Genomic DNA, 14,199 nt, shown 5'->3' on the forward strand with positions numbered 1-14,199 from the left:
ATGGCGTTTAACCTAATTCAGCAGTTACTTTATCTTTCTCAGTACGGCAACGTGGAAAAACAAAATGTGCCCACCCCGATGTACAGGAGGAACAGTGCAGGACTGTTTTTCAGCTGAATGTTGTGCGCTGTATTTGAGGTATTAGAAAGGAAAATGAGGCACAGCGTGTAACACTTTTATGAATGGCTCGTTAATGGCCTCGAGTACGAAAAAGTCCAAGCGGAAGTGCACGGACGATTTGCGCAGCGATTAATCACATATGAATTAGAAATTAGAAGTGTCCAGTCAGTTCAGCACTCATCACACAACCACCAACCGCAGCCACCACCCTCCACTGCCTCTCTGCTGTTTGATCCCAGGCCTGTGTCCACTCACCCACCCCCTCAGTGCCCTCTTTCATCCCCCGCCCACCTGGCGCGAGAAGAAAGGCTGCCTCTAAACACAGAGCAGAGTGGGCCGGGCCCGACGGGCATCTTGCCATGCGTACATTTCCACATTCTCTCATCGCCTGTGCTGCATTGCCTTCTCAAGAAGTCATACATCAGCCACTGCTGGGCCTGCGCCTCACCCTGCCCAGCTCCGTTCTGCCTCACAAAGCGACTACAAAGCCACGGGCTAAATGACAAGGAGTGGAGACGATGCAGAGCATAACAGGAACGAAAGGGAGGGGGCGGGGAGAGTGCATATTTAACTTTGCAGCACTAAAGTGATCAAGCAGAAATAAGGGCATAGTCAAAAAGTGTTCTGTTGAATTAAAACATTCAGCTGCATCCACAAAACTGGGTGAGGGTGTGGAAGTCATGGCTGGTGGCCAAGCTGGAAGCTCCAGGCCTTACTAGTAGGGCTCACATTGTGACATGCACCAGTGACCAAACCCAAACCACCATGACCGAGGGTGGAAGTGACATCATTCTCCATGGCTTGGCAGGCAAGAACGATGGCATTATAATAGGGATGGCGTCGCGCTGGAGGGACGAGCCAAGAATTGGTTAACCGCAGAGGAAAAGACATGGGGGCGCAGTGAATGACAAGAAAGGAAAAGGAGGATTTGTCAGTGTTTATCAGGTGAAGGGCAAAAAAGCTCAATTCAATTTCAACAAAAGCGGATTTTTTGATTTAGATTCTTGATAAGTTAGGCTTCTTTCAGGCCAACACAAATCCACACAGCCTTATCGAATGGCATGATTTCACACCTATTTCGGGCTTTGCTCTCGGGGAGGTGAACTTGTCCAACGAGTGATACTCCCGCAGTGTGTCCCTGAATGTGTGTTTATAAACAAGACTCAATATTATTGTGATGTCTGAGCTGAATTCGATAGATTCCTCTTCTGTCAGTTGTGCTTCCGCTGCAACACGATCCGAAATTACATTCAACAGCAACAGGAGACGGGCACCGCTCGCTCTCTCTGTGCCGACTAACACCGCTGCTCCCTCTCTAACTTCATCATAGGGGCTCACCGGGGCTCGCGAGGGGCCATGGGAGTCTGAAAACACCCCGGTCCATTACAGAGTGAGAGGATAACCTGCAGTTGGCTATCTCCATCAGAGTCTGGCTCGAAGCGATTCCTGCAAGGCTTTTTGGCTTTAATGGACTCTGCTAAACACATTCTCTCTGTATATTACCTTTAGGTTTACCCCCTATCTGGTTTCTCTTTTAGTCTTTTTACACATAGCTCAAGCTTGTTCTGCTTCTTTTTAGATCCGTTTCTCCAAATATTCTTCCTTTCTTTTCCCTTTCTGCATTCCTGTGTTGACAGCAATCCTCTTTCCCCTAACATGTACAAGTTTTTCACTGAATATTTTCCCCAGCACTCTGTCTGCTCTTCCCAGGAGGGTCAGATTATAGCCCACATTAGCAGAAACACCTCATTCATTCACACACATAACCCTGCATCACTGCAGATTGTCTGGCTGAGACAGTTCATTGACTCTGGAATATCTGTCATTGTTTTCCCTCCCCTGTTCAGCAATCTCACGTGTGCATCTGGTTTCAATGACTGCAGCTCACCCACAGACCTGTTAAAAGTGGATCCACCAAATAGTGCCAATACCACACTGGAAATCTATACACTGTAAAAATGCACCTTTTTTCAGTCTGTGCTAGCGGCATAAACTGCTTTGTGTCATTAATTGTATTTGGTTGTCATGGTTTCGTTGCAGGCTATCCCATACTGCAGTCGCTACTGAGTTTCCCGCTACAGCTCACTCACCTTCCCGCTTAAACTGAGCATTCTTTCAGTTCAGCCAGGCCACAAAGTCAGGATTAGTAGCAATCCCAGGGGGATCAGCTAATCTCAATGCAAGTCTGCATCAACTGGTGGCTCAGCTAACACCTTCATCCAGGATTCACATGGATCTGTTTCTTTAACCTAGCCAAAAGGATTGGGAATTAGCAGTAGCTACAGACTTTCTGTGCAGAACATATTTTCATGCTATTTATGAGAATTATGTTAAAGTGCACTGTGCCTGTTAAATAGAACATAACAAAGTATGACTGTGTCCATTATTGTCTTTGCTGACGTGATCATCATAGAAACAGCCATAAATCATCACAAAGCAAGTTAGCAGTTAGCATTAGCAAAGCTAATAGCCCGTGATGAACTCTGTTCATATGCAACAAGCTGATTACTCACCACGGCAATCATCTTCCATATTATGATGCCAAACTGTACAGTCAACATATGCATAAGGTGTTTAGATCAGCTCTAACCCGCTAACACTAACCCTGAGCTGATGCTTGAAAACCTTCAACACAAGAGAAGCAAAGAGATTCAGAAAGCAACTCGGCAGTCTGTGACATGACCACATTCAAATCAAAATAGAAATGAGAGCACTGATGCCTGGAAAACATTCATTCAATACTTTAGCATACAATTACTACACTTCTGCAACCCACCTCTGACTCACTTCCTCCTTTTATCCTTACTAGTGTCATATCTGATGTCTCTGATGTTTGCTCTGGTTTGTGTCACTCACCCCACCGCCATCTTTCCGTACATGTAGATAAGGCCAAATATAACTTGAAAATGTGAAAATAACAGTATTTATATGTGTTGCAGATCCTTACTGATGTACTGCAAAAGGATCTTTTTATCAGTTGGATTTCAACCACAATTTACCTTCAACATCATGGTTATGGTTACTTGAACCATTTACATAACCATCACCTTATTTTAATGCCCAGTCGCACCAAAGAGTGACACACTGAGTGAACGCTGATAGATTATGTAATCCCGTAGGCTCACTATTTTTTTGGGCACAGCTAATATGTCGAATTCTGGAGGATAAAGATCAGCATTTCCAGTCAGTCATCAGTATTACTTACATGTCACCGTTTGAGGCCTGTAATTTGCAAGGATAGACCGATCTTTAAAATAATTAAATAAGAGTATTTCAAGACTGCAAGCTTCAGGGCAGGGCTGAAATTTCCCTCCACAGCATCCAGGAATTGAGCCTCTGGATCCAGAATAGGATCTGATATTTCCTTGAGAACGTCGCTGTTTTCTCATGTAAATGTTTGTGAACATGTGATGCAAAATTTCCTTGATCCGCATCCATATCAACTCCAAAAGCTAAAAACTAAAAGGCAATTTCACCATACTTTTTTTTAATAAACCTGCTGGCAAGCAGAGCCACAGTATCCTCATTGGTGGAGGTAACCAGCTTCGTTTCAACCGTTCCACCAATTACCAGATACAACAATAACAGATCAGGTGTATTATGTTATTTCTATTTTTGTGTAAAAGACTACACACATTTGCACTGCCTTTATGTCCTAATCCTGCTGTGATTCCATCAGTTTGAGCTGGTGTCGCTGAGCCCCCTGATTTGTTATTGGAGAACACTGTTTAGATATCAGACCAGTCACTTTTTATTATTGTTTTATACTTGGAGCTTTTGATCATATCACTTAATCTCAGCGTTCATTGAATTTGTTAGTGCTTGTGCATGTTTCCTTCTTTCAGGGCATTTATCATCTTTATAAGAGATTGCAAAGCTGCCAAACAAGCCGTGTAATGAGATTTTGTATAATCCAAACGATGTATTTCCACTGCGCTATTGTATTTTCCCACTTTGCAAGTCCTACTTTGAGATTATTCTCAGGGAAAATGCTCTCCACCTTGAAGAGTACTAAATTAAAATTTTCTACCTCACAAAATAAGTTTGTTCATGAACACAAAAGATCTCTTTAAGCCCTAAATAGCTTGGCAAAAAAGCCATATTGTCCAAAGAAAGAACCCATTTATCACACGGCAGTTCACAGTGGTGTTGTTGTTGACACTTGCTTTACTTATTTGGCGCTGGTTTGTTCATCATCAGACTTGGAATTAGATCATCTGCGCCTTGAACCCGAGATGAAAGAAGCCACTGCACTTTTTGCACTAAACAGATTGTTAGTTCCCAGAGAACAAAATTGGGTGGGAATGGGATCCACTTCTAATGCCTTTGAGTTTCTGTGCATGTGTGCGTGCGCGTGCAGCCACATGCATCCTGACACGTGTGCGTGTCTGCGTAAAGTTATTTGATCAGGCGACTGATTCTGCGTGTCACGCCGGGGATCAGATAGAGGCGACTGCTGGCCCACACAGCTGCATGTCCAGAGGCTGTTGACTGGCCACCTCTTATCAAGCCTCTCTACAATAGTGTATTGTTTGGCCAAGTGAGAACTTTACTCGCTCATTAAGGTCACTGGGTAAGAGGATGGGAACTCAGAAACGGAAACCCATGACACATTTGGGCCCCGCTTGGGGGAAGACACTGGTGATGAACTTTTGTGTGGGTATTGTGGTGAATGGATGCTTCACAGCAGATATGGAGCCCAGTGCTTTCATCTGGGGTGAGAACTCATATCTCCTTGTGATTGCTTGCTGTGGGAAGCAAAATTAGTCATGAAAATGCGGCCTTATTTAACATTATCACTCAGATTTAAAAGGACTGTCACCTTTCGTACATTTTCAGGGAAATGGTTCCCTCTTGTGGTTAGAGTTGCTGCTTCTCTTGTCATCGCTGCAGTATATGTTCACAGGATGAGCAGCTCACTCACACTTCCCTCTGATAGTCCCACTTGGCCCCGCTTACCGGAATCACTCAAACTTTTTTTTCTTTTATTGCCGTCCTCTGAGTTCATATTGTTGTTGCACTTTAATTTTGATCAGTAATTATGATCATAAAGTTTGTGGATCAGTCTGAGTTCCTTTGGATGACAGCACAGGAGACATCTGTGCGCCCGCAATGTAGAAGCCGTTGAGCTGCTCTCCCTGCGGTCGCTGCTAGTGGAAAACCCATAATGGCCTTTAATTGGGACTTTAATTGTGTGTGGTGCAGGAAAAGCATTGACTACAAAACTGGTGGTATTTGAGTGCATACATGCATCTTTTGTGTAAGTATATGTGTCGCTCACCAAATCCTCTTCCTCTGCTGGCCTGTGAATGGCTTTGGTTGGAAACAGGAATCACCTACATGACATTGGCATTGTTTTGCCTGCAGGGGAAGATGGTGAGCTGAGCTCAGAAGGGACAAACATACGCAGGTGCTTGTGCTCGTACAAAGATGTTTTTAGTGTGGACAATTTTACAAAGGTCTCCCATCTAAAAAGCTCCATTCATATTCACTCCATTCGTACTATGTAAATATGACTGTGATAATTATGTGATGTCTAAAAACTTGCTTGGTGGCATATGACCCTCTGAAATCTCTCTCATAGAGTATGGTATAGCTGTTAAAAATTATTTGTCAGTATTCTGGCATCATTACAAACAGACACAACCTGCAGAAATCTGTGAGAAAACAGCCCTTGAACCTGACCGCAGTAAACACCTTCTTGATAAGTATGTAAGTCCATTTTGTAAGTGTTGGTCGCTGGTACATGCTCATGCTAGAGTATTGTTTGGTCTGTTTATGCAACTGGCCAAACAATACTCAACAACACTGGTGACATAAAAATACTTTTTTATGATTATTCTTGCAGATGCATTCTTTTAAAAGCTAAAAACAGATCGGTTCAGCCTGCTGGTAGATAGTGGGCTTTGCAGTATAGCTGCTTTCACATCATCTAACAAGCCCAAGATCTCTGCCTCAATTCCAGAGAGAGACACAAATCCCTTTGAGGTCATCTCAGGAACCTGGTGTAAAAATCTGCCAAATTAAATATGCAAAGCAGAATCAGCAGCTAAAAGTGTTTTTAGCCTGCTGCTGTTATAGATGAGAACCTTCAGGGGCCTAAGATGTATCTGTGTAACATTCCCCTGTGTGTTTTCTGTGTCAAGTTTGAGTATGTTAGTCTGCGATTTCCTTTTTGTGTGTGTGTGTGTTTTTTTTGATTGCTATTTGTCTCCTGTCTTGTTAGACTACCCCTGTCTCATTGTCTTGATTGTTTTCAACTGTCTTACTACCCAGGTTTTTTTCCCAATTTCCCTGATTACCTTTTAGTGCATCTGCGTGTATAAATAGCACTGTCTTGCCTTTGTCCATTGTTGTAGCATCTGTTTATACTTCCGGTCTGTTTCCTAGCAGTACTCCTGGCTCTAGAGTTATTTTACGTTGTTTATGAACTTTATTATTTTTCTTCTCGTCCACTGATGAAGGTGGATGAAATGGAGAAGTATTTATGGACTCTTTTTTGTGTGTCTGTATGAAAGTCCTCAATCCTGTATTTGCTAACAACCTGGTTCTTTTCAAAGGTAGCTGCATATTCAGAGACCGCCCTCATTAACTTCTGATGCATACCCAGTCATTTTGTTTTATAAGCAGGCCTGAAATCTGTCAGATCACTGGTGGTGAATAAATTATTTTAGTTATTTTGTGTCAGTTATTTCAGTAACACGTATTGTGAAAATGCAGCTTTTTTCTGAGCTATTATCCAATAATAGAGACAAATATTAAAGTATTTAACATGTTTCAAAACATGCATTCATACCAATCTTCTTCATATTTGTGTCTTCTCGTACATGTTGATTTATGCCCACAGCCACTCTCTACTACTGGAAATATGTTACTATGGCAACCGAAAATATGTCAAGTTTATATACAGTCTATGGCTATCCTCAAGCAAATACATTGCTGCTCTGCCCTGCTCATTTTCAGCTGCGTATCTTTGTTCTTGGCCTCTGCTTTGCATGTTTTGTAACTGAGAACCTACCAGCCATTTTTTCCCGCTATTTCTTTTTTTCTTCCACTCTGGACAGGGAGCCAGCCTGTTGGGTGGCTAACACAAAGACAGACAGAGAACCCAGAGAGAACATGTAAACTCCACACTGAAAGGACCAAACGTGGGACCTTATTGCAGCAGCGCTACGTCGTATATCTGACCTGCATTTATCTTTTGTGCCCTGGCACAAAGGGGCGTCTGACCATTTTTGATTGGCTGCCCCTTGCAAACAGGTTTTAGTAGTTGGGAGGAACTTTTTATCAGCTTTTAATATGAGTATCCACTATTGTAACAGAATAAATGACAGAGCATAAGAAAAAAAAAAAAAACATAACATTTTACTTTCAGCCATAAAACAAAGCTTTGCATTTTTTACCCAGGCTGTGGTATGACTCGACTTAAGCGGTCAAAGAAGTGCCGGAGACTGATGCTGTCCAGTGTAGCAAGTGATTTATTCACCATTTTGTGACCCAAACAATATTTGCAAAGAAACAAATAAGAAACTCAACTCCATAATTAACTCAGTTCAAGTAAACATAACTGAACTTAAATCAACAGAAATTAAGGTCAAACTGCACACAGCTACACTGACCTGAACTTTTTTCTCGAAACACCCGAGTTCATCTGCTTAAATAGTCCACTTAATCAAACAATTTCTCCTCTGGACTATTCCATTCAGTAGGTAGGTAAGATGAACATGATTATAGTCAAATCTCTACTACTCCTCTTTACTGGCAACATAAACTCTGGTGTAATCAATACATATCACAACAATAAATCTATTTCTTTATAAACCCTCTAAAATCAGCTCTATTAAATTATAAGAGTTCTTCCCCTTCTGCACTTGGTCTCTTCCTGTGACCTCAGATGAACCCAAAAGGTATAAAGCAGGAAGTAAAACCACATTTCCTCCTTTTGTTTCTGGAAGACAGGTAGGTAAGGTAAGTTCTAAACAATACAAATTAACAGTTGAAATAAAGAACATGTTAACTTAACAAACTTGTAGGAATTGATTTAAACCAAGATGTTATATTATATAACCTGTAAAAGTGCAAAACATAAACAAACCCGGGATAGTAGATGTTTGCCTATTGCAGATTACATGTGAAATATGGTTAAATCAAAACAAGAATGTTAACTAAGAATATAGACAAATGGTCTTCTCACCCACTTTGTCACACAGGCATATTGTAGATGTTGTTCTAGTTTTATATAACATGTACACTGACACTTGATCCTATATTTTTAAGGTACTTGGGGTCTACTTCCTCTAAGCAGCTTTGGTTTCCCAAACTATGTTTCTCTCTCTTGGGTAGTTTTGCTGTAGTTCAGCTGCTTCTAGTTATTGTTTATTTTCAGATCTGCCTGTTTTAAGTAGTTTCCCCAACACTGATTGGAGACATGTCAAAGAAAAGGGTAGAGAGAAGGATGGCGGTGCACGTGTTAAACATACAGAGCAGCAGTAAAAGAACAAGAGCAGAAGTGTGGAAGGGGGAGGAGGACTGAGATGAAACAGGATGGGTTTTTGCCTGTCATGATTACACTGGCACCACTTGGATGAGATGGAAAACAAGACGCCATCTTGTGTTCCACTCATGTCTGCAGCAGCTTGGCTTCTGTTCCCTGTACATGCATACACACACACACTGGCAGAGCACGGCAGGAGCTTGTGGTTCCAGTCCAGTGACAGCGGCCCGTAGTCAGGGTGGCGACGCTTCAGGAGCAGCTCCTCGTATTGGGGAACCATGTTTGTGTTGGCCCCGAATTAATAACTTTTCATTTAGTGCGGAAATGACAGGAATAGTAATTAAGGAAATGGAATGATTTTATTGGCCATGATGTTTATATTAAGTTCCAGATGTGAAGCAGCTGTCTGCTCAGCAAGACGCCCTGCCCCCCCACGTGCTATCTAGAGGAACTCTTATTAAAAGCACGATAACAGCACCAGTCAAATGGAGGAAAAACATATAGTATCTCATTTACAGTGGCTAAACTCACATCTCCTCTGATTAACGAGAAACTGTTATAAAGCACCGTGAGGCCAGCTCTGTATTTACAAAAGTGCAATTTATTTGCAGATATAATGTTACTCTATTTAAGACCTGATTTGCCTGACTGGAAAAGTTAATATTAAGGAGTGGCTGTTCAGCATTTTTGGGTGGCCTCCGCAGATGTGCGATTCATGTCGCACTACGGGATTGCCCAACTGGATTTCAAATTAAAGGCACAGTAAAGGGACCGTTTGTTCCAGGATCAAATATACATATTCTTCCTGTTTTTTATTGTTTAGGGTTGATATCAGCTGTAGAGGTGTGTGCCTTCTCTGGAATACTTTGCATTTAAAGGACACTTTAAAATGTCAAGGAGTTATGTTTTGTCATATTAGGCAACTTGAAACATAGATTCTTGTGGCAGATGCTGGCAGAGGATCATTGAAGAAGGCTCCCTTTAACCAATAATCAGGTCCCATCTTATCTTAAAGACCTCGTACCGTATCACTCCAATAGAGCACTTTGCTTTCACTCTGCTATCTTACTTGTGGTTCCTGTGGTATTTGAAAGCAGAAGCTTTCAGGCCCCTCTTCCCAATTTGGGAACTACAACAGAAAAACTAGTGTGGGACTTTAAAAGCGCAGTAGTTAAGGGTGATTATTTATATGAACTTGACTAAATTCACTTCATATGGTTACCTTGAATGTTTCAGATTTTTTTAGAAAGCTAAGGGTGAATGTAATATTTATGTGCTTATAAGGTTTTGTTGCCTTCATTTGCCCAGTACGTATAATTAACGTCAGTCTAAAAGCGCCTTAAAGCTGGAATTCTTTCCAGTGGCCACCAGGGGCGGCTTCTCTGATTTTATAGAAGTTTTATGTAGTGCAAGGGTCCCCAACTCCAGACCTCGAGGGCCAGTGTCCTGCAGGTTTTAGATCTCACCCTGGGTCTACACACCTGAATCAAATGATGAGTTCATTACCAGGCCTCTGGAGAACTGCAAGACATGTTGAGGAGGTAACTTAGCCATTTGAATCAGCTGTGTTGGATCACGGACACATCTAATAACTCGAGGCCTGGAGTTGGACACCCCTGATTTAGTGTTACATAAAAAGAGTGAAAATGTGAGCTGAGTTCAAGTCCAAGAGATGTTTTCCCACAGACTTCTATACACCCCGGTGGCTTTTTGCAACCTCAGCTATCACCTGGTGGCCATTGTTTAAGAAACATTACTTTGTTCGCTCTACTTTTTAGACCCAAAAGCTATAAATCTATCTTTATTCAGACTGTGGCTATCTTTTTACATTTCAACTGAAATAGCGAAGCAATGATAATATATATATGTTGCTAAGGTAATATAAAAGGTTGCTAAGAGTGGCCTGTTTTTTAGAAAGTCTGCTAGTACACAGTATTTATATAATGTGTGAGTTTTTGTTGATTCTTGTGACCCATGCACCGCAAATGAACTTCAGTCCAATAATTTAAATGATGTGCAGTCGCTGTTTGCTTTATGCTGCACACTGTTTTTGGATTACTGTTACCATGTATCTTGTTTTAAACTTAGAGTAGTGCTCACTCTTATTGTAAGTGCTCATGTTTCTGTTGTGCAAATCTTCTAATTATTACAGGTCTCTGATTCTCTTTAATCATTTATATAATTACATTAAAATGGAGTGCATGTTACTGAGCTTTGGCTTTGTGCATGACATGAACATTAAACATTGAGGTTGAAGTTGCTGCTTCTTGCTAACAAGCTGTCTGCCCATTTCTTTCACTTCCCCGTGGACAGATAGCACAACACGACGGAGCTTCCAGGGAAGCGAGCAAAGGGAAGTTTAGCTAACATATGAGAGTACTTGAGAACACTGAATCATGCGTGGATGACAAAGAGATTAACAGCTATTGGAGAAAAATAGCACACCCACAACTGATATATTGTAAACTCTCACGCTTGTCTGGATACTTAACAGTCATACACACCAGCCTTAAATTCCCCTTTCCTGTTGTTTTGCAACTGTTCTGCACGCTGCCATTTTAAGTCTGAATCAGATACAGAGGAAATGCTGTTTTGTCCCATTCTTGTTTTTTACCCGTTGCTCTCTCTTACTCATTTGAGAGTCATTCATTAGGAAGATATTTTCTCCTTTGCATGGCAGTAGTAGAGCCCTGCCCATTACTGCAGCCAATGATGTTTTGCTCTGTTGTGATGTGCTCCCATCTGGTTTCCAGTGAAAATGCATCACTCCATTAACATTGCCTGTGATCTAGAGGATGCTTTAATCTAAGAGTATAAACTCCACTTAATTACATCCTCCAAAAGAGCTCTATTAGTATAATGCAATCAAACAGGGAGCACATCCATTTTGGCAAGTCAAACATGATCAAATGAGTCTTGAAAGTGTTTACTTTCATCTCCTGATCAGATCATAGAATCATATTTAGGCGTCCCATGTTCCAAGGCCTTGATTGATACTTGTGTTTTTGTGGGTAAAAATAAAATGCATTGGTAATATATTTCTATGTGGCAAAAACAACCATAACAATTGAGTTTAGGAGAGTCTAAACAGACTCTCTGTGTGTTACACTGATGACTTTATGCTTGACCTTTCAAGACTCTCATTTTATAACCTCCAGCCATATTCATAATTGCTCTCTGTGTGTGTCATGCCAGTTTCCATTTGTGTAGCAGTATTTTTCAATGAATTTAAACTTCAAAAGTAAGTAAAATGCCCTGGTTTAAAATTATACACAAAGACTTTATTGTATATTAAATTGTGTCTACCAATTACTTTTGCCATGGTACCACAATAAAAAGACCAAACATGCACACAACTGATGCAGTGTCACAATAAATAATCATGAGTTCTCGTAGTTACAGAACATGTTTGTTAATGATTCATGTCTAATAACCTCATGAAACAATCTTACATTTGTAGACAGGATAGCTGAATAGCATTCAGAGGATACGTAGATAACAAAAAAATCCGCAAACACAGGAAGAGAACAAAACATTCTTCAAATTACTTTAAATCTTTTATCATAAAATGAAGTGAGATGTTTGCTATCACGACAATGTTTGAGAAAAGATCGAGCTTGAAATTTTGTTTCATACAGTTAATATCAGTTTACGTTTAGATTATTTTTTACATATTTCTGTGATAGAGTGATGAACAATTAATTTCATTAAATAAATCAAGTGTATGCAAAGAGGCTGTACTTACCAAGTTGACCTCTGTGGCATGCTGCATGATTGAGCCAATCATCTCTTATTGAAGGGCCATGTTGTTCAGTTTGTGGGCTTTGGCTTTTTAAGGTCTGACCACTAAAATCATCCACAAGCATCAGTTTCTTCCAATGATCCAGGAGCAATTTGGTGACAGGCTGTGCACTTTCCAGCATGTTGCCACTCCATGTCACAAGGCGAAAGGGATGACTAAATGACTCAGAGATCATCATATTAACATTTTGGATCCATTGATGGGAAACTCTCAAGATTTTAAGGTCCGATTTTAATGAGATTTTGAAACCATTGGATTTTAAAAGTGAAGTGATAAAGACTTGCAAAATCAAAGGCAACGATTCCACCTTTATCGGGCTTATTCATTAAGACAGCTTTCCTAATACTATGGTTTTTCCAAATAAATAAAAAACTGGTGTCAACAGTCTGCAAAAACTCTCCTGCTTTTGCAATTAAAGCTCTCCCTAAAACAGATGGGTGTCTGTGGACTCACAAACTAAAACTGTGTTCAGCTGATTTCATCAGAGGGTTGAACTTGTTTCTAAAGACATTCTAAGATATTTACATATCATATGAAAAAGGTCTAATAAAGCGCATCTTTAGTCTCATATTCATCCTTTAGAAATAGGGTGGTGTCATCTGCCAGCTTACTGGTGATAATGGGACCAGAAGTGGATCTATGAACTCACTCACACTAGGACAGCTGACTGTGTATCTTCAACACATTTCAGTTTGCTTTGCAGCTTTCAGTAGGGTCATGCTTTCAAACTTGCTGCACAACCTAAAATCACCTCTTTTTGATTTCAAAGAGACAGAAGTCGTACTTCCCAAAGTGCGACCTGCATCGACCAATCCACTCAGTCATGCTGGTTTCCATGACCAGTACAAAAGTATTGAATTACTGTAAGCTAAATAATTAAACTGAGCTTCCACGGCACTTAGTTGAAGTGTTTGAGTACCATTCAGCTGAAAGGACACACTGACTTTTCTGGATGGGCCTGGACCCCTGAGGCCCATCCATAACACCAACACTGGTCCCTGAGTCACTATAGAGGTAAGTGACCCAAGCTTCTCAGTTTCTGTGCGTACTTTATAAAGAAATAAAGATAGCTTCTTAAAGATTTTTACAAAGCTCTACAGTTAATCCATCTGTGCCAGGAGAATTTTAATTTTTCCCCTTAAATCATGATTATTTAATATCGTTAAGTGAGTCCATAAAAGGAGTAACTTAAAGTTTTTCACTGATTTTGTTTTTCAAGAAGAATTTTGAATATGGTCTTCAGTTATATTACTCTTGACGTTTAATTTTAAAATATTTTTTTTTCCTTTTTATTTCAAGTTTAAGAAAGATACATTCTTCTTCCATTTCTAGCCATTTTTTTCAGTAATGAATAAAAGCTCCTTCAGCCCTTAAAATATAAATGTTTTTATACTTAAGTTGTAAATCTTTTAGATTTGTTTGTTCTTCTAATGATAGATTTTCTTTTTTTAACATATGTTGTTGGAGATTTTATAAACTATTTTCTAAGTTCGTAATCTTCATCAATTCTTCCTATATGACTTTTGTATAATAACTGTATTCTATAAATTCTGTATTTTATTTATTTATTTATTTATTTGTATTGCTTTTTATTATATTATTATATTATTTTTATTAAGTTTAGTGACTCGTCCATTAAAATTTAGTTGTTAAGTTGTTTATTTCAATAAAAATAAGTTGATGATCTGAAAGTGGAGCTGAGATTATATCATATTTGATTTCTGCCGTTATATGAACCGATGTTATTCAGCAATTAATCGATTATCTTTGCTTTATTTACGTT

Source organism: Perissodus microlepis, chromosome 19 (assembly GCF_051167445.1).
Source record: "Perissodus microlepis isolate ML-2025 ecotype Zambia chromosome 19, ASM5116744v1, whole genome shotgun sequence".
Lineage (NCBI taxonomy): Eukaryota > Metazoa > Chordata > Actinopteri > Cichliformes > Cichlidae > Perissodus > Perissodus microlepis.